Here is an 18,478-nt window from a genome sequence, read left to right as displayed (position 1 = left end):
TACTGACATCTTACAAATCACATGAATACTCTTCTTTTATTATGGACTTTGGCACCTGATTTTACAGGGTTTTTTTTTTTCCTCCTTACTCCCCTCTCTGACCTTCCATTCTTTTGACTCTCTGACCTTCCATTCTTTTGAATCTTCCTTTTTTATTCATTTATTAAATTAGTTCAAATATTTGTTGCCTACTTTCTATGTGTCAAGGTACTGTTCTAGTTACTGGACAGTCAGCAGTGAGCAAAACAAACAAAAATCATTGTCCTTATGGAGGTTATATTCCAGGGGTGAGAGACAGAAAATAAACCAGACACATAGAAAGGTACTTATATATTAGATGGTGTCATGGACTCAATGTTTATGTCCCCCTCCCCCCAAATTCATACATTGAAACCCTAACCCCCAGTGTGGCTGTGTTTGGAAATGGGGTCTCTAAGGAAGTAATTAAGGTTAAATGAGGTCATAAGGGAGGGGCCCTGATCTGATAACATTAGTGTTCTTATAAGAAGACATACTAGAAATCTTGCTGTCTTCCCACAACATGAGCACAGAGGAAAAGGTGTGTGAGGATTCAGTGAGGTGGCCATCTGCAAGCCTGAATGAGAGTCTCACCAGGAAATGAATCAGCCAGCACCTTGATCTTCAACCTCCCAGTGTCCAGAACTGTGAAAAATAAATTTCTGTTTAAGCCACCCCATCTGCGGTATATTTTTTTCCAACTTTATTGAGATATTATTGATATATATGTAAGTTTAAGGTGTACAATGTGATGAGTTGATACTTGTATATGTTGTGAAACGATTATGTGGGTTTTTGTTTGTTGTTGCTTTTTGTTTTTGTTTTTGTTTTTTTTAATGGTAGCCTGAATGGACTAGTATGGATAATGTTAAATGCTGTATAGAAAAATAATGCAAAGAAGAGGGAAATGAGACTCCTGGGGGAGTGGATAGAGGTAGTTTCAAATTTTATGGTTCTGGAAGGCCTGTCAGAGAAGGTGACATTGAGTAAAGGCCTATGGGGGAAGAATATTCAGACAGAGGGAACCTTATGGTAGGAGAGTGTCTGGTTTGTTTGACCAAAAGGAAGGCTACCTGGGCTGAAGCAGAGTAGGAGTGGGGTGAGAGGTGTAGCAGAACATGAGATCAGAGAAGTAGCTATGGTAAAATCATGCCACAGTAGGGATTTGGATTTTATTCTAATGCAATAGGAAGCCATTGGAGGCTTTAGACTTAATTTTAAAAGGATTGTGCTGGCTGCTATATGGAAATGGACTGTAGAGAGTACAAGAAGCAGCACGTGACCGTGTAGGAGTTGACTGTAATAACTCGTGTGAGAGATGGTGGTGGCCTGGACCACTGTGGTAGCGGTGTTTGGAGTCTAGGTATCATTTGAAAGTAGTGCTGGCAGGAATTGCTGATGGATTGGATGTGCAGTGTGATAGAAAGAGAGGGAGTAAGATTTTCTTGCTGGGCTTTTTTCTTTATCTGTACTCTACTGCTGGTCAGTCTCATCTATGTTCATTCTTTTAGTTATGTCTATTTGTCTTGGTTTCCCAATTTATAATTCACTTCTGACTTTTCCTCTTTAAGTACCATAGTCAAGAGAAGAAACACCTTTTTTGTGTCTCCTCTACTTTCAGTAATCTACTACAGCACAGCTTCACTTCTGATACCTGATGTGTGGATTTCCATACATTAAGCAATTCTGTGACACCAGCTGGGTGTCCTACATTTTAACTCAGTTATGACAATATCTACCTAGAGCACAGCATCAGATACCAGAGGTTAAAGAGCTTCATCCCTCAAGGCTGCCCCCACTTCGGACACCAATCTCATGTCCAGGTTGTTACCTTTGTGTCTGACTGACTGGCTATAAGTTAGAAGTTCCCACAACTCCCTTCTCAAGTTCAATTAATTTACTAGAGTGGTTCACAGAACTCAGAGAAACATTGACTTACATTTACCAGTTTAATATAAAGGATATTATAAAAGATATAGATGAACAGCCAGATGAAGTATATAGGGTGAGGTCCGGAAGGGTCCCGAGCACAGGAGCTTCTGTCCCCGTGGAACTGGGGTATACTACCCTCTGGCATGTGGTTGCATTCACCAACCCAGAAGCTCTCTGAGTTCCATTCTTTTTGGGTTTTATGCAGGCTTCATTACATAGGCACAATTGGTTAAATCATTGGCCATTGGCAGTTGACTCAACCTCTAGCCCCTTTCCCCTCCCTGGAGGTTGGGGGTGGGGTTGAAAATTTCATATGGTTGGTTCCTGAAAAGAGTTCCCAACTCTGTTCCAGCCTGTGCAACATCTATGTGTGTGTGTGTGTGTGTGTGTGTGTAAGTGTAAGCTTCCCTACACCAACAAGCAATTCTTAGATGCCAGCAGGATGTCCAAGATTCAACTCAATTCTGACACTATCTACCCAGAGATAGAATCAGATTCCACAGGTAAAGGGCTCATTCCCACAAGACCACCCTCTACTTCAGACACTAGTTGCAAGCCCAGATTGTTACCTATACTTCTGACAGACTGGCTGTAAACCAGAGGTTCCCACGACCCACTCCTTGGGTTCAGTTAATTTGCTGGAACAGCTCACAGAATTCAGGAAAACTCATTTACTCACTAGGTTACCAATTTATTATAAAAGAGTATCAATCAATAGCCAGATGGAGAGATATGCAGTGCGAGGCTCTGAACAACCGAGAGGGTGGGACTGATAGTTTCATCCCGCTAATCAGGTGGTTGGCTCCATTGACAACTAGTCCGCATCCTAAACTGTTTTGCTAAAGTCACCTCATTAGTATAACAAAAGACATCTTTATCACTCTCAACACTTAGGAAATTCCAAGGATTTGGGGAGCTGTGAGCCAGGAATGGTGGATGAAGACCAAATATATATGAGCAATATATTTTGGTTACCTGAATGACCAAATGTCACTTTTGTGGCCTCTCCCGTTGCGGAGCACAGGCTCCGGACGTGCAGGCTCAGTGGCCATGGCTCACGGGCCTAGCCGCTCCGCGGCATATGGGATCTTCCCGGACCAGGGCATAACCCGTGTCCCCTGCATCGACAGGCAGACTCTCAACCACTGTGCCACCAGGGAAGCCCTGTAACTTGCTTTTTTAACTCAACATCTATAGATCGTGTTCATCCTTGTTGATACATGTGTTAACTAATTTATTCATTTATGCTACTGTTAACTAATTTGTTCATTTATACTACTGTGTAGTATTTGTCTTTGCATGTGTGGGTGTGTTTATATTTTTTCAATTTAGAAAATGGTGGTAAAATATACATAACCTAAAACTTGCTGTTTAGCCATTCAGTGTCATTAAGTAGATTTACAATGTTGTACAACTATCACTACTATCCATTTCCAAAACTTTTTCATCATCCCAATCAGAAATTCTGTATTCACTAAACAGTAACTCCTCATTCTCCCCTCGTCGTTCCCCGCCCCCCACCCCACTGTCCCTAGCAACTCTATTCTACTTACTTTCTCTATGAATTTATCTATTCTAGGTACCTCATAAAAATGAAATCATACTACATTTGTCCTTTTGTGTCTGGCTTATTTCATTTACCATAATGTTTTCAGGGTTCATCCACATTGTACCATGTATCAGGATTTCACTCCTTTTTATGGCTGAATATTATTTCATTATATGTATTTACTACTTTGTTTATCCATTCATTGTTGACGGATGCTTTTGTTGTTTCCACCTTTTTGCTATTGTGAATAATGCTGCTATTAATATTGATGTGCAACTATCTGTTTGAGTCCCTGCCTTCAGTTCTTTTGGTGATATACCTAGCAGTGGAAATTGCTGCTGGATCATATTGTAATTTTATGTTTATAAGAACTGACAAACTATTTTCCATAGTAGCTATACCATTTTACATTTTCACCAGCAATGTATGAATATTCCAATTTTTCCACATCCTTTCCAACACTAATTTTCTGTTTTTTGGATAGCAGCCTTCCTAATGAGTTTGAGGTGGTATCTCATTGTAGTTTTGATTTGCATTTCCCTAATGATTAATGAAGTTGTGCATCTTTTCATGTGCTTATTGGCCATCTGTATACCTTCTTTGGAGAAATGTCTATTCAAGTCCTTTGCCCATTTTTGAATTGGATTATTTGTTTTTGAGTTGTAGGAATCCTTTCTGTATTCTGGATATTAATCTCTTAACAGATAAATGACTTGCAGATATTTTTCCCATTCTGTGGATTACCTTTTCACTTTCTTGATAGTATGTTTTGATGCACAAAAATTTTTTAATTTTGATCAAGTCCAATTTTTTCTTTTGTTACCTGTGCTTTTTGGTGTTGTATCCAAGAAATCATTGCCAAATCCAGTGTCCTGAATATTTTGCCCTATTTTTTTTTCAAATAGTTTTATAGTTTTTAGGTCTTATACTTTGGTAATTTTGAGTTAATTTATATATGGTATAGGCAAGGGTTAACTTGATTTTTTTTTTTTTCTTGGTATGTGGCTATCCAGTTTTCCCAGCATCATTTGTTGAAAAGACTTTTTTTACCCCATTGAATGGTCTTGGCACCCTGGTTGAAAATCAGTTGACTGTATATTCGAAGGTTTATTTCCGGGCTCCCTATTCTATTCCTTTAGTCTATATGTTTGTCCTTATGCCAGTAGCACACTGTTTGATTGCTATATCTTTGTAGTAAGTTTTGAAATTTGGAAATGTTAGTCCTTCAACTTTGTCCGTTTACTTTCAAGATTGTTTTGGCTATTTGGGATCCCTTTTGATTTCATATGAATTTTAAGATACGTTTTTCTCATTCTGCAAAAAATAAAAAGTTGTTATTTTGGTAAGGATTGCACTGAATCTGTAAATTGCTTTGGGTAATATTGTCACATTAACAATATTAAATGTTCCAGTCCATGAACATTGGATGTCTTTCCATTTATTTATGTTTCTTTAATTTCTTTCAACAGTTTTGTAGTTTTCAGTATACAAGTCTTTTATCCCTTGGTTAAATTTATTCCTAAGTATTTTATTCTTTTTGATGATATTGTAAATGGAAATTTTTTTTTAGAACTTTCCTTTTATGGTTGTTCATTGTTAGTATATAGGAATGAAACTAATTTTTGCATGTTGATTTTGTATCATGCAACTTTTCTGATCTCATTTATTAGCTCTAAAAACTGATTTTTTTGGTTTGTTTTAGTTTGTGTGTGTGTGTATGTGTGGATTCTTTAGAGTTTTCTAGATATAAGCCCGTGTCATCTGTGAACAGAGGTAGTTTTACTTCTTCCTTTCCAATTTGAATACCTTTTATTTTAGGGGAAAAGCTTTCAGTTGTTCACCACTGAGTATGATGTTTGAAGTGGGCTTTTCATATACGACCTTTAATATGTTTAGGAAATTCCCTTCCATTCCTAGTTTGAGTGTGTGTGTGTGTGTGTGTGTGTGTGTGTGTGTACGTGTGTGTGTTTTTAATCATGGGAGGGTGCTGAATTTTGTCAGATTACTTTTTTGCATCAATTGAGATGATCATGTGGGTTTTTTTCTTCATTCTATTAATGTAGTATATTACATTGATTGATTTTCATATGTTGAACAACCCCTGAATTCCTGGAGTAAATCCCAATTGGTCCTGATGTATAATACTTTTGGTATGTTGCTGAATTTTGTTTGCTAGTATATGTTGAAGATTTTTTTTAATCAATTTTTAAATTTGTTTATTTTTTGGCTGCGATGGGTCTTCATTGCTGCCCACAAGCTTTCTCTAGTTGCAGCAAGCGGGGGCTACTCTTCGTTGCAGTGTGCAGGCTTCTTATTGCAGTGGCTTCTCTTGTTGCGGAGCACAGGCTCTAGGCACGTGGGCTTCAGTAGTTGTGGCGCACGGGCTCAGTAGCTATGGCATGAGGGCTCTAGGGTGCGGGCTCAATAGTTGTGGCACACGGGCTTAGTTGCTCTGTGGCATGTGGGATCTTCCTGGACCAGGGATCATACCCATGTCCCCTGCATGGGCAGGCGGATTCTTAACCACTGCTCCACCAGGGAAGTCCCATATGTTGAAGATTTTTGCGGTGATATTCGTAAAGGATACTGGTCTGTAGTTTTCTTTGCCTGAATGTCTTTGTCTGCCTTTTGTATCAGGGTAAGTCTGGCCTCTAGAATGAGTTAGGAAATGTTCCCTCCTTTTCATTTTTTTGAAAAAGTGTGAAAAGGATTGATATTAACTCTTCTTTAATATTTGATGGAATTCATCAGTGAAGCCATCTGGTCTAGGGCTTTTCTTTGTTGGAAGGTTTTCGATTACTGATTCAGTCTCCTTACTTGTTATAAGTCTATTCAGATTTTCTATTTTCTTCATGATTCAGTTTTTTTTTTAGACTTACGTGTTTATAGAAATTTATCCATTACATCCAGATTATTAACCAATTTGGTGGCATACAGTTGTTCATAGTATTGTCTTATAATCTTTTTATTTCTGTAAAGTTGCTCGTAATATCTCCACTTTCTTTTGTGTTTAAGTAATTTGAGTCTTCTTTTTTTCCTTAGTCAGTCTAACTAAATATTTGTCAGTTTTGTAACTTTTATTTGTCTATTTTTTCTATTCTCTATTTTATTTACTCTGCTCTTTCTTTTTTCTTTCTGCTAGTTTTCGGTTTAATTTGCTATACTGTAAAATGTACAGTTAGGTATTTGAGATCTTTCTTTTTTTAATGTTTGCATTTACAGCTAAAATATCTTTCATAGCACTGTTTCACTGTATCTCTAAGTTATGGTATGTTTGTAATTTTGTTTTCATATGTATCAAGGTATTTTCTAATTTTCCTTGTGATATTTGATTTGATCCAGGGATTGTTTAAGAGCGTGTTGTTTATATTGTATAGCACAGGGAATTATAGCCATTATTTTGTAAAATAAGGGAATATAATCTGAAAAAATACTGAATCACTATGCTGTACACCTGAAAGCAATATAATATTGTAAATCAATATACTTCAATTTAAAAAAAGAGTGTGTTGTTTAATTTTCATTTATGTGTGAATTTTCCAGTTTTCTTTGTTATTGATTTCTATTTCATTTCATTATAGTCAGAAAAACCACTCAATCCTTTTAAAATTTGACTTGTATTGTGGCCTGACCTATGGTCTATCCTAGAGGATGTTCTACACACACTTGAGAAGAATGTGTATTCTGCTTTGTTAGGTGGAGTGTTGTATATATGTCTGTTAGGTCTAATTAGTTTATGGTATTTTTCAAGTCCTCTTTTCCTCCTTGAATTTCTGTCTGGTTGGTTTTTCCATTATTGACATTGGGATATTAAAGTTTCCTAATATTATTATAGAACTATATTTCTCTCTATTCTGTCAGTTTTTGTTTTATATATTTTGGGGCTCTGTTCTTATGCATTTCTATGTTTATAATTATTATATCTTCATGAATTGACACATTTTCAATATATAATATTATTCTTTGTCTCTAACAGTTTTTGACTTAAAGTCCATTTTTTATGGCTTTGTGTTACTGTCTAGCATGTTTTGATTTGAACTGAGGGACTCCCCTTAGCATTTCTGGTAAGGCAGCTCTAGTGGTGATGAGCTCCCCCAGGTTTTGTTATTCTGTGAAAGTGTTCTCCTCCTCCTCCTCCTCCTCCTCCACCTGTCCCCTTCCCTTCCCCTCTATACTCCTCCCCCTCCCATCTTTCCTTCATTTTTTTTTTTTAATTTTTTTTTTTTGCCATATGTGGACCTCTCACTGTTGTGGCCTCTCCCGTTGCGGAGCACAGGCTCCAGACGCGCAGGCTCAGTGGCCATGGCTCACAGGCCCAGCCGCTCTGTGGCATGTGGGATCTTCCCGGACCAGGGCACGAACCCATGTCCCCTGCATCGGCAGGCGGACTTTCAACCACTGCGCCACCAGGGAAGCCCTTTCCTTCATTTTTGAAGGGCAGTTTTACTGGACATAGTGTTCTTGGTAGGTAGACTTTTTTTTTCTCTTTCAGCACTTTGAATATATCATCCCACTCCTTTTTTGCTTTACTCTTGCTGCTTTCAAAATTCTCTCCATCTTTGATTTTGACAGTTTGTTTATAATGTGTCTCAGTGTAACCTTCTTTGGATTCACCTTTTTCGCTGTCTGTTGGCTTCTCGAACCTGGATATCCATTCCCTCCCTCCACCCTTTTTAGGAAGTTTTTGGCTACTATTTCATTAAATAAACTTTGTACCTTTCTCTCACTTTTTTCACCTTCTGAGACTGCCATTTGTGTATATTTGTCTGCTTGAGGATGTCCTATAAATCCTCCAGGCTTTCTTCATTCTCTTTCATTCTCTTTTCTTTATACTTGTCTGACTGGATCATTTAAATGTCCTGTGTTTGAATTCACTGATTCTTTATTTTGATTGACCATGCTGCTGTTGAACCCCTCTAGTGAGTTTTTTATTTCAGTTACTGTATTCTTCAGCTCCAAAATTTTTGTTTGGCTCTGTGTTTTGTCTCTTTTTTTGAAATTCTCATTTTCATTTCCCTGAGCTTGTTGAGCATCTTTATGATGATGATTTAAAATTCTTTTTCATGTAATTCATATACCTCCATTTCTTTATGGTTGATTCCTGGAATTTATTTTGTTCCTTTGATTGGGCCATTTTCCCCTGTTTCTTCATGTTCCATATAACTTTGGGTTTGTATCTACACATTTGGAAAAACAGCCACCTCTCCCAGTTTTCTATGAACTGGCTTTGTACAGGGAAAGATCTTCACCAGTTAACTCAGCTGCAGATTCTGGAGGCCTCTCAAACCTTATCTGTGGATGTGCCTTCTCTTGACTTGAGTGTGTAGATTCCTGATTAGAAGGATATTCCAGTTTTTTTTTTTTCCAAGAGCTTGTAATTTTTTGTTCCCTCTGGTTTTTGTCTGTGGTACTACAGATTCTCTGGAACTGCTGCAAGCCACCCAGCTCTCTTTTGTTCTCTGCAGGTCTTTAGAATATGCCAGGTCCCATCAGCTCTCTGAGTTAAGCAAGCAGAAACTAGTCCCTCAGGACATCCCCCTCACCCCCACCCCAAAAAAAGGTGGAATGTTGTACATTCTCCACTCTTCTCTTCTCCCCATCCAAGGTAGAGGCCGCCAAGCTGTACTAGCCTCTTTCTCCTAGTCCTCTGGAGTGGCAGCAAGCTGCTCAGCTCTCTTTTGTTCTCAGTGGCCCCTTGGCATCTAGAGTATGCTGTACCTTGTCAGTATTCTGAGATATGTGGCACAGAAACCAGTCCTTCAGGCAGCTCCCTGCCTGAACATTGGACGTATGGTCCAATAATTTCCATCCTCAGGGAGAAGCTGGGAGTTGGGGATTTTATCACAGTAGTTAAGTGCTGAACCAGGGGAAGAGACTATGGCAAATGAGTGCATGCTAGTTTAAACCTTTGCCTTTGTACTCAGCGGCCCCCAACCTGGAACATTTCCTGTTAGTGCATAGATTCAGGCAAGACAGAAACCAGTCCCCTGGGTAGCCCCCCTAAAAGTCTGCACATTAGACATATGTTTCAATCTCCTTTTAACTCCCTTAGGGAGAAGCTGGGAATTGGAAGTCTCCCAGTTGCACCATGCTGAGCTGGGTTGGGGGACAAAGACAAAAGTTATGCCACAAATTTTCCTACCATCTTCAATGCAGCTGGTTTTATATTCATCTGGGAGGTAGGAACCTCTTAACTGTTTTCTGGATTTCTCACAACAGTAACTGGTCCATGTGTTGTTGAATCAGGGTTTCCATGGAGGCAAGGAGAAGCTGTTGACTTACCCCTTATTGAATTTTTAAAGTGGAGATGTGAGTAGATGAAGTGGTAGGATTTGTATTTTGAAAATATTGCTCTGCCTGAAATGTAAAGATCTAGGAGTGATAGATAAGAAACAGAAAATCCAGTTAGGAACCTATCAGAGTAGTCCTTCAGGAGATTATGATAGCTTAGATTGAACTGGTGGCTTTGGATATGGAGAGTTATTTGGAAGACAAATTAATAAGGCTTGGTAATAGATTGAATATGGGTGATGAGGGGGAGAGGGAATTGTTAAGGATGATTCATTGTTCAAAGCAACTCAGTGGATGGTGATATTCTTTGTTGATAAAAAAATACTAGAATAGTATAAATTTGGTCTTTTATGAAACATTTTAGGTGCCTTTGAAATATCTAACTGGTGAATTTTATTAGGCCATCGGACATATGAATATTCATGTAGAGGAGCAGTTGGGGCTTTAAATACATACAAAATTTGGAGTTTTAGGCTGTGTTTATTCTGCATCTTTAGGTATGTAATATTCTTTCACTATAAGTGCCATGAAGGCAAGGACTTTTTCTGTCCTGTTCTCTGCTTTATTCTTAGATTTCTGATGTTGTTTCTGGCACATTGTAGCGATTAATATTTTTGTTGTTGTTTGTTTTCTTATCTTCATCCTCTATCCCCACTGTCTTGGTATTACTAAAAACATAAATAAGAAATAGATTATTTATATAAGATCACATAATGTATCATCTATATATGAATCATAAATTATATTAATAAAATGAAAACATCAAAACTATCACTTGAGAACTAAATATTACTGTTAAAGTTATCTGGATGCTCCTTCAAATTCCCATCACTTTGTTCACTCCCACAGAATTAATAATTGTCCTAAAGCAGGGGTCCCCAGGCCACAGACTGGTACCAGTCCATGGCCTGTTAGGAACCAGGCCACACAGCAGGAGGTGAGTGGTGGGTGAGTGAGCAAAGCTTCACCTGTATTTACAGCTGCTCCGCATCGCTCACATTACTGCCCGAGCTCTGCCTGCTGTCAGATCAGTGGTGGCATTAGATTCTCGTAGGAGCGCAAACCCTACTGTGCATGCGAGGGATCTAGGTTGCACGCTCTTTATAAGAATTTAATGCCTGATGACCTGAGGAGGAGCTGAGGCAGAGATGCTAGTGCTGCAGAGCGGCTGCAAATACAGATTATCATTTGCAGAGAGGTTTGACTCCACAGAGACCATAATAAATCAGTTGCTTGCAGACTCATATCAGAACCCTATCAGTAAGTGGCAAGTGACAATTAAGCTGCATCTGGTGGCAGGCTTTATAGTGGCAAGTAATTTGAGGTACTTCAATTGTACAGCTGCATCTGGTGACAGGCTTTAAGTCAGAATCCGACACTTATTTTAGTCCACGCATGGCCTGCCCATTATTTTATTTACCACTTCCATTTACCACTCTTTCCCGCGCTGCACTCTTGTCTCAGTCACAGTTTTGGTAAGCCCACAAGCTAACCCTAGCCAAAATGACTAAAAAACAAACGTCACTGGAGAGCTTCTTTGAAAAGGGGGAAAGACCCAGTGATGAGACAGCAGAATACTCTAAGACTGCCAACAGAAAGAAAGCTGCATTTGAAAGAAAATACCAAGAATCCAACTTAAATTATGGGTTCATTGCTACAGGTGATTCACATTCTCCAAGCCCGCTTTATACATAATATGTGGTGACAGGCTATCCAGCGAAGCCATGAAAACTTCAAAACTGCTTAGCCACTTGGAGACCAAGCACCTTGAATTAAAAGACAAGACTTCGGAGTTTTTCAAAAGAAAAAAACATGAACACGAACAGAAGCAACTGTTGAAGGCCACCACTTCATCAAATATGTCTGCACTGAGAGCATCATTCTTAGTGGCAAACCGCATTGCTAAAGCTAAGAAGCCCTTTACTATTGGTGAAGAGTTGATCCTGCCTGCTGCTAGGGACATTTGTCATGAACTTTTAGGAGAGGCTGCAGTTCAAAAGGTGGCATGTTTTCCTCTTTCGACTAGCACCATAACTGGGCGAATTGATGAAATAGCAGAGGATATTGAGGCACAGTTGTTAAGATTAATGAATCACCATGGTATGCAGTCCAGGTTGACAAGTCTACCAGTGTTGACAGCAAGGCAACATTGCTTGTTTCTGTGCGATATACTTTTCAGAAGGATGTACATGAGAATATGTTATGTGTACTTTTGTTGCCAACCAACACCACAGCTGTAGAACTATTCCTATTCAAGTCCTTGAATGATTACATATCAGGAAAGCTGAATTGTCCATTTTGTGTTGGTATATGCACTGACAGAGTGGCTGCCGTGACTGGACGGCTTTCTGACTACTCGGGTCAAAGAGGTCACTTCTGAATGTGAGTTTTCGCACTGTGTCATCCATAGAGAAATGCTGGCTAGCCAAAAAATGGCACCTGAATTTAACAGCGTTTTACAGGATGTGATCAAAATTATCAGCCACATTAAAGTACATGCCCTTAACTCACGTCTGTTCGCGCAGCTCTGTGAGTAGATGGACGCAGAGCACACATGTCTTCTCTTATACACAGAAGTGAGATGGCTTTCTAAAGGTAGATCACTGGCCAGAGTTTTTGATTTACGAGAGCTGCTCCAGAGATTTCTTTTAGAAAAACAGTCATCACTGGCAGCACATTTCAGTGACACAGAATGGGTCGCAAAACTTGCTTACTTGTGTGACATATTCAACCTGTTCAGCAAATTCAATCTGTCACTTCAGAGAACGACAACTGTATTCAAGTCGGCAGATAAAGTGGCTGCATTCAAGGCAAAATGGAATTATGGGGGCAACAAGTGAACATTGGGATTTTTGACATGTTTCAAACATGAGCAGAGATTTTGAAAGAGACTGAGCCAGGGCCTTCTTTCTCCCAGCTGGTGCATGACCACCTATCTCAGCTTTCAAAAGAGTTTGAGCGTTATTTCCCATCCACAAAAGACCCCCGAACTGGGAAGGAATGGATCTGTGACCCATTTGTGATATAAGCCAGGTGAATCGACTTTGTGCTAGAAGAGAATCAGCTTCTTGAGATCGCCAATGACAGTGGCCTTAAGAGTATGTTTGAGACAACTTCAAATCTCCATACATTCTGGATTAAAGTCAAGGCAGAATATCCTGAGATTGCCACAAAAGCACTGAAAAGCCTGCTTCCATTTCCAACATTTATCTTTGTGAAGCAGGGTTTTCTACAGTGACAGAAACCAAAATGAGATTACAGAGTAGAATGGACATAAGCAACACACTTCAGGTGTCACTGTCCCCCATTGCCCCCAGATGGGACCATCTAGTTGCAGGACAACAAGCTCAGGGCTTCCATTGATTCTGCATTATAGTGAGTTGTATAATTATTTCATTATATATTACAATTTAATAGTAATAGAAATAAAGTGCACAATAAATGTAATGTGCTTGAATCATTCTGAAACCATTCCCCCCCAGCCCCCCAATCCCCCTAGGTCCATGGAAAAATTGTCTTCCACGAAACTGATCCCTGGTGCCAAAAAGGTTGGGGAATGCTTTCCTAAAGTTTATAATTTTCATTATTTTTTTAAAGTGGCTTTACCACATACACATGTATTCCACAATACATACGTATTTCTAAACAATATGTTACTTAGTTTTGCTTTTTTTTGAGTTTTTAAAAAATGGCATGATATTGTATATAATTTTTACCATTTTGCTTTTTTAAATCCATGACAAGTTCATTTATTTTCATTACTTATTATATTGTACTTGTACTTGTACTTATACTTGTACTTATACTTATTATATTGCATTGTATTCCTATAGCACAATTTACACATTACCTTTAATAAATATTTTTAAGACCTTTCTAGTCTTCTTATTTGTTTTTATGTTCTGCTGTTTAAATAATGCTGTTATTGACATATTGTAGAAAATGACAAGCTGATTCTAAATTTCGTATGGAAAAGCAAAGGACCTAGAATAATTACAGTGTTTCTAAGTTATTTCTTTTCCATTTTGTTTTCCTCTTCAACCTAGAATTTTATGGGAGTTTTTTCAGATTTCTATGTAGATAAATTTGTTTGTTTTGGTACGAATGACCCTTCTGTTAATATCTATTTCCAGTGAATCTGTATGATTCCAGATTTTTAAAATTTATTGATGTCGTTTGTGAATTTATGTATATTGTTCCACATGTAAAAGAATTATTATTTTCCATTCAGCGCCAAGTTTCCTATATATATTAGAATAAGGTTGATAATTCTTATAAATTTAAATCTTCTATATTCATATTAATTTCATCTAATTCATTTGTAGATATCTTAGGTATGTTGAAGTCCTCTATAGTATTTAGGGAGTTGGTCAGTTTATCATTGTATTTCTTGCCAGTTTTTTCATTCCATATTTTCAAACTATGTCTTAAGTACATAGAGATTCATGAGTGCTATATCTTGTTGGTGGATGCACTTTTTTTTTTTTTGGTGGTACGCGGGCCTCTCACTGTTGTGGCCTCTCCCGTTGCGGAGCACAGGCTCCGGACGCAGGCTCAATGGCCATGGCTCACGGGCCCAGCCGCCCCACAGGATGTAGGATCTTCCCGGACCGGGGCACGAACCCATGTCCCTTGCATCGGCAAGCAGACTCAACCACTGCGCCACCAGGGAAGCCCCTTTCATCACTCTTAAAAGAAGCCCCATACTCATTTAATCCCCTGTCTTCCACCACATTTTCTCCTTTCCCCAGCCTTGGGCAACCTCTAATTTACTTTTGTCCCTATGCATTTGCCTATTCTGGAACTTTCATATAAATGGAATTACACAATAGGTGGTCTTTTGTGTCTGGCGTCTTTTACTTAGTATGTTGTTTTCAGGATTCATCCATGTTATTGCATGCATCAGTACTTCATTTTTATGGCCAAATAATATTACATTGTATGAATATATCATGTTTTACTTATCTGTTAATCAATGGAAAGATATTTGGATTTTTCTACTTTTTGAATGTTATGAATAAGGCTGCTGTGAACACATATATAAGTTTTTGTGTGGACATATGTTTTCATTTCTCTTGGATATTTGATTATGAGTGTAATTGCTGGGTCATATGGTAGCTCTATGTTTAACCTTCTGAAGAACTGCTAGACTTCTTTCCCAAGCACCTTCACCATCTTATATTCCTACAACAGTGTATGAGAGTTCTAATTTCTCCATATTCTCACCAACACATTAAAAATAGATACAACTGAAGAGCAGATTTCTGAATAAGAGTTCTCCTAGTTATGATCAATATTTTGTCTCTTGCTGCCTCAGCTTTGCTAGAGTTGCCCAAAATATACCTCTGGACCTGGCTCTAAATATACCTTTGGAAAGGGCAATAGGTGTCAGATTGCATTAATTTTTTCTTGAAACAAATTACTTTAATAACTTCTTACTATGTTTAGATAGTTTAAATAGTCTTTCCTTTTTAAATTAAAGCAAATTTGAATGATTTATATAGGGAAAAAATTTTGCCCAAGTTATAAAATTTGCATTAACAATAAAGTTTTTCAGATCTAATGCAAACCTAGAAAAAGGTAGTTTGTTTTTGAGTGGCCCACCTTTCTCCTTTTCGTTGTCTTCTATTCTCCAAATTGTAATCTTATACGTCAGTATTATACCCTGACAATTCGGTTTTTAAAATTTAATAGAATCAAAGAATTTTAAAGCTAAAAGTTCCTTCAGATATGTCAACAAGCTTAACAGCTTTATTTTGCAGGTAAAATTTTTTAAAGACCCAGTAACATGTGACAGTTTAATCTGTATTTGCTATAGAAGTGTTCTGAAGTGATTGATAGTGCATATCGTACTTTTTAATTGTGATATGCACGATTTATTTACAAACCTGTGATCATTTTCATTGTCCATAAATTTCTGAAGTTCTTAGAATCCAAAATCAGTGGATAAAATGTCTTTTTTTGTAACAAATTTTGAAATATTGCATATATCATACCTGCTTTAAAATGTTCTAAGCTTTTGTGAACACAAAGTTAGACGTTTTCTAAATCATGTATAACTCTTTGATATTCTGAATTCTGTTCTGTATAATGGGGAAAAATTCCCTACTGGATTTCTTTGGGGGGAATTTTGTGCATTGAACCAGTTTCTTATTTCTCAGGTTTCCCTTCTTAAATAGATGTTAGTCTATTAAAATGGAATATGTTTTGGAATCATCAACTTAATGGTCTTCCTTAAGTAAAACGTTAGGTATTTCTCCAGATCTTGAATGTTCAAAACATTGAAATTGCTATTATCTCATACTCAAGGAAAAAGAGTTGAAATATTATCTGTGTTTTCAGAAAAAGGTATACCACCATTGAATTTCATTCTACTAAGAATCAACAATTATGCAAATTCATGACACACTTCATCTGGTTTTACATCCTTGGGATATTTTTACACTCTTCTAACTGAATTACAGCAGCCAGAACAGACTAAGAATTTGCATGGTGAGAAACTTTGATTCAGAAAGTGCATATTCAAAAAGCAAATTCTAATAGCCAACGTTGAGGCACTCGAAGATTTTTAAATTAATAATATCCCTATTTTTTTTACCTGTTAACATGGTGTTATGGGGAATTTTTATTTTTATTGATCAGGACACCATGATCAATGTATAATATGCAGTGAACTATTTTACCAATTAGTGATTTTCTTAGTGATTAGTGTGTTCTGGCTGCTATAACAAAATACAACAGACTTGGTAGCATGTAAACAACAGAAACTTATTTCTCACAGCTCTGGAGGCTGGAAGTCCGAGATGAGGGTGCCAGCATGGTTGGGTGAGAGCCCTCTTCCTGTCAGAAGCCAGTGGCTTCTTGCTGTGTCCTCCTGTGGTGGAAGGGGCAAGGGAGCTCTGTGGGATCTTTTTTATAAGAGTACTAAGCCCATTTGTGAAAGTTTCGCCCTCATGACCTAATCACCTTTAAAGACCCCACTTCCTAATACCTTCATCTTTGGGGATTAGGATTTCAAAAAATGATTTTGGGGCTTCCCTGGTGGCGGAGTGGTTGAGAGTCCGTCTGCCGATGCAGGGGACGCGGGTTCGTGTCCCGGTCCGGGAAGATCCCACATGCCGTGGAGCGGCTGGGCCCATGAGCCATGGCCGCTGAGCCTGCGCGTCCGGAGCCTGTGCTCCGCAACGGGAGAGGCCACAACAGTGAGAGGCCTGCGTACCACAAAAAAAAAAAAAAAAAAGATTTTGGAGGACCACCAACATTTAGACCATAGCAATGATTTTTTTGAAAAATTTGTTTTATAATCTTATTAAGATTATCTCTGAAAATAGATAAGGTAAAATTCTGAGGAAATAAACCATCTTATAAAAATTAGTTTTTGTTCTCTAGAGAATTGGAGTAATTTCTTGGTGCTTGCCTGTATTGTAATAATTGGTCCATATTGCATAGAACTCTGCATAAAACAAGTAGGTAAAGCAGTTCAGTTTAAATCATAATAATCTCTACTACTGGCTTTTGTCTTTTTTAATTTATTTCAGCTCTTATGTTTATTAACTTCTGCTTTCTTTGCATTTTCTGTTTAATTTTCTAGCTTCTTAAAAAGAATGCTTAATTCCATTAGTTTAAAATTTTTAAACTACATTTCAAGTTATAAGCATATTTCTAAGTATTGCCTTTACTGCATCCCACATGTTTTGAAATATGAGTACTTTTTTATCATTCATATCTAAAGATGTCATGAATTTTATCGTGTTTTCCTCTCTAAACCATATGTTCTTGGGAATTCCCTGGCTGTCCAGTGGTTAGGACTTTGTGCTTCCACTGCAGGGGGCACGGGTTCAATCCCTTGTTGAGGAACTAAGATCCTGCATGCTGTGTGGTGTAGCCAAAAAAATAAAATATATTGTAAACCATATGTTCTTTTTTGTTGTTATTTATTTTCTTTTTCTTCCAGTTTTATTGAGATATAATTGACATATAACACATGCTCTTTCAGAATACAATCTTTAGTGTTGGGCTTGTACGTTTGTTTTTTCCCACTAACTTTATATTATTGACTTTTAATCTAAAATTGCATTGTTGTTAGAATATGTGGTTAATCTGATAAGGATTCTTTGAAATTTGTCGAAAGTCCTTTTGTAATCTAGCACGTTTATTTTTGTATATGTTCCATTTGTGCCTTTATATTTTCTACTTGTTGGCTACCTGAGTCTCTGTTTATATATTTACTCAATTCAGTTTATTAATGATGATCAAATTTTAAAACAGCATAGCTGCCTATGGACTAGGTAAAATGATCTTAAAGAATCTTCATTTAAAGTATCTTTAGTTAAAGATATTAAGAACTTCACCTTAGATTTAGAGATAACTTAAAATTTATGAATTTTGACAGAAGTAATTTTTTCCTGCTTTTGAAATCCCTAAGATAGCAATGATAGAAGTAGTAACAGTAGCAGCAGTAATGTTAGTAGTAATAGTAATGGTAACAGCAGCCACAACAGCTAACATCTGTGGAGCTCTTACTGCATGCCAGACATCATTCAGAGCTTTCTATATCGGTTAGTGAATTTACCCAGTAACAACTCTATGACATATAATTGTTTTCCTCTTTTTATGGAGTCAAACACAGAAAGGTTAATACCCTTGCCATTGTAGTCACATTGTCTTTCAACAAATAAATGTAAGTTC

The 18,478-nt window shown here is 37.6% G+C and overlaps 1 protein-coding gene across 1 annotated transcript in view; it reads left to right on the top strand.

Moving 5' to 3' along the window:
- BRIP1 (BRCA1 interacting helicase 1) overlaps positions 1–18,478 on the top strand; it is a 187,754-nt gene that overhangs the window by 117,155 nt on the left and 52,121 nt on the right.

Source organism: Phocoena phocoena, chromosome 19, assembly GCF_963924675.1.
Source record: "Phocoena phocoena chromosome 19, mPhoPho1.1, whole genome shotgun sequence".
Taxonomy (NCBI): Eukaryota; Metazoa; Chordata; class Mammalia; order Artiodactyla; family Phocoenidae; genus Phocoena; species Phocoena phocoena.
The sequence above is the reverse complement of the archived record's forward strand: the minus strand, read 5'-3'. Positions and strand labels throughout refer to the sequence as shown.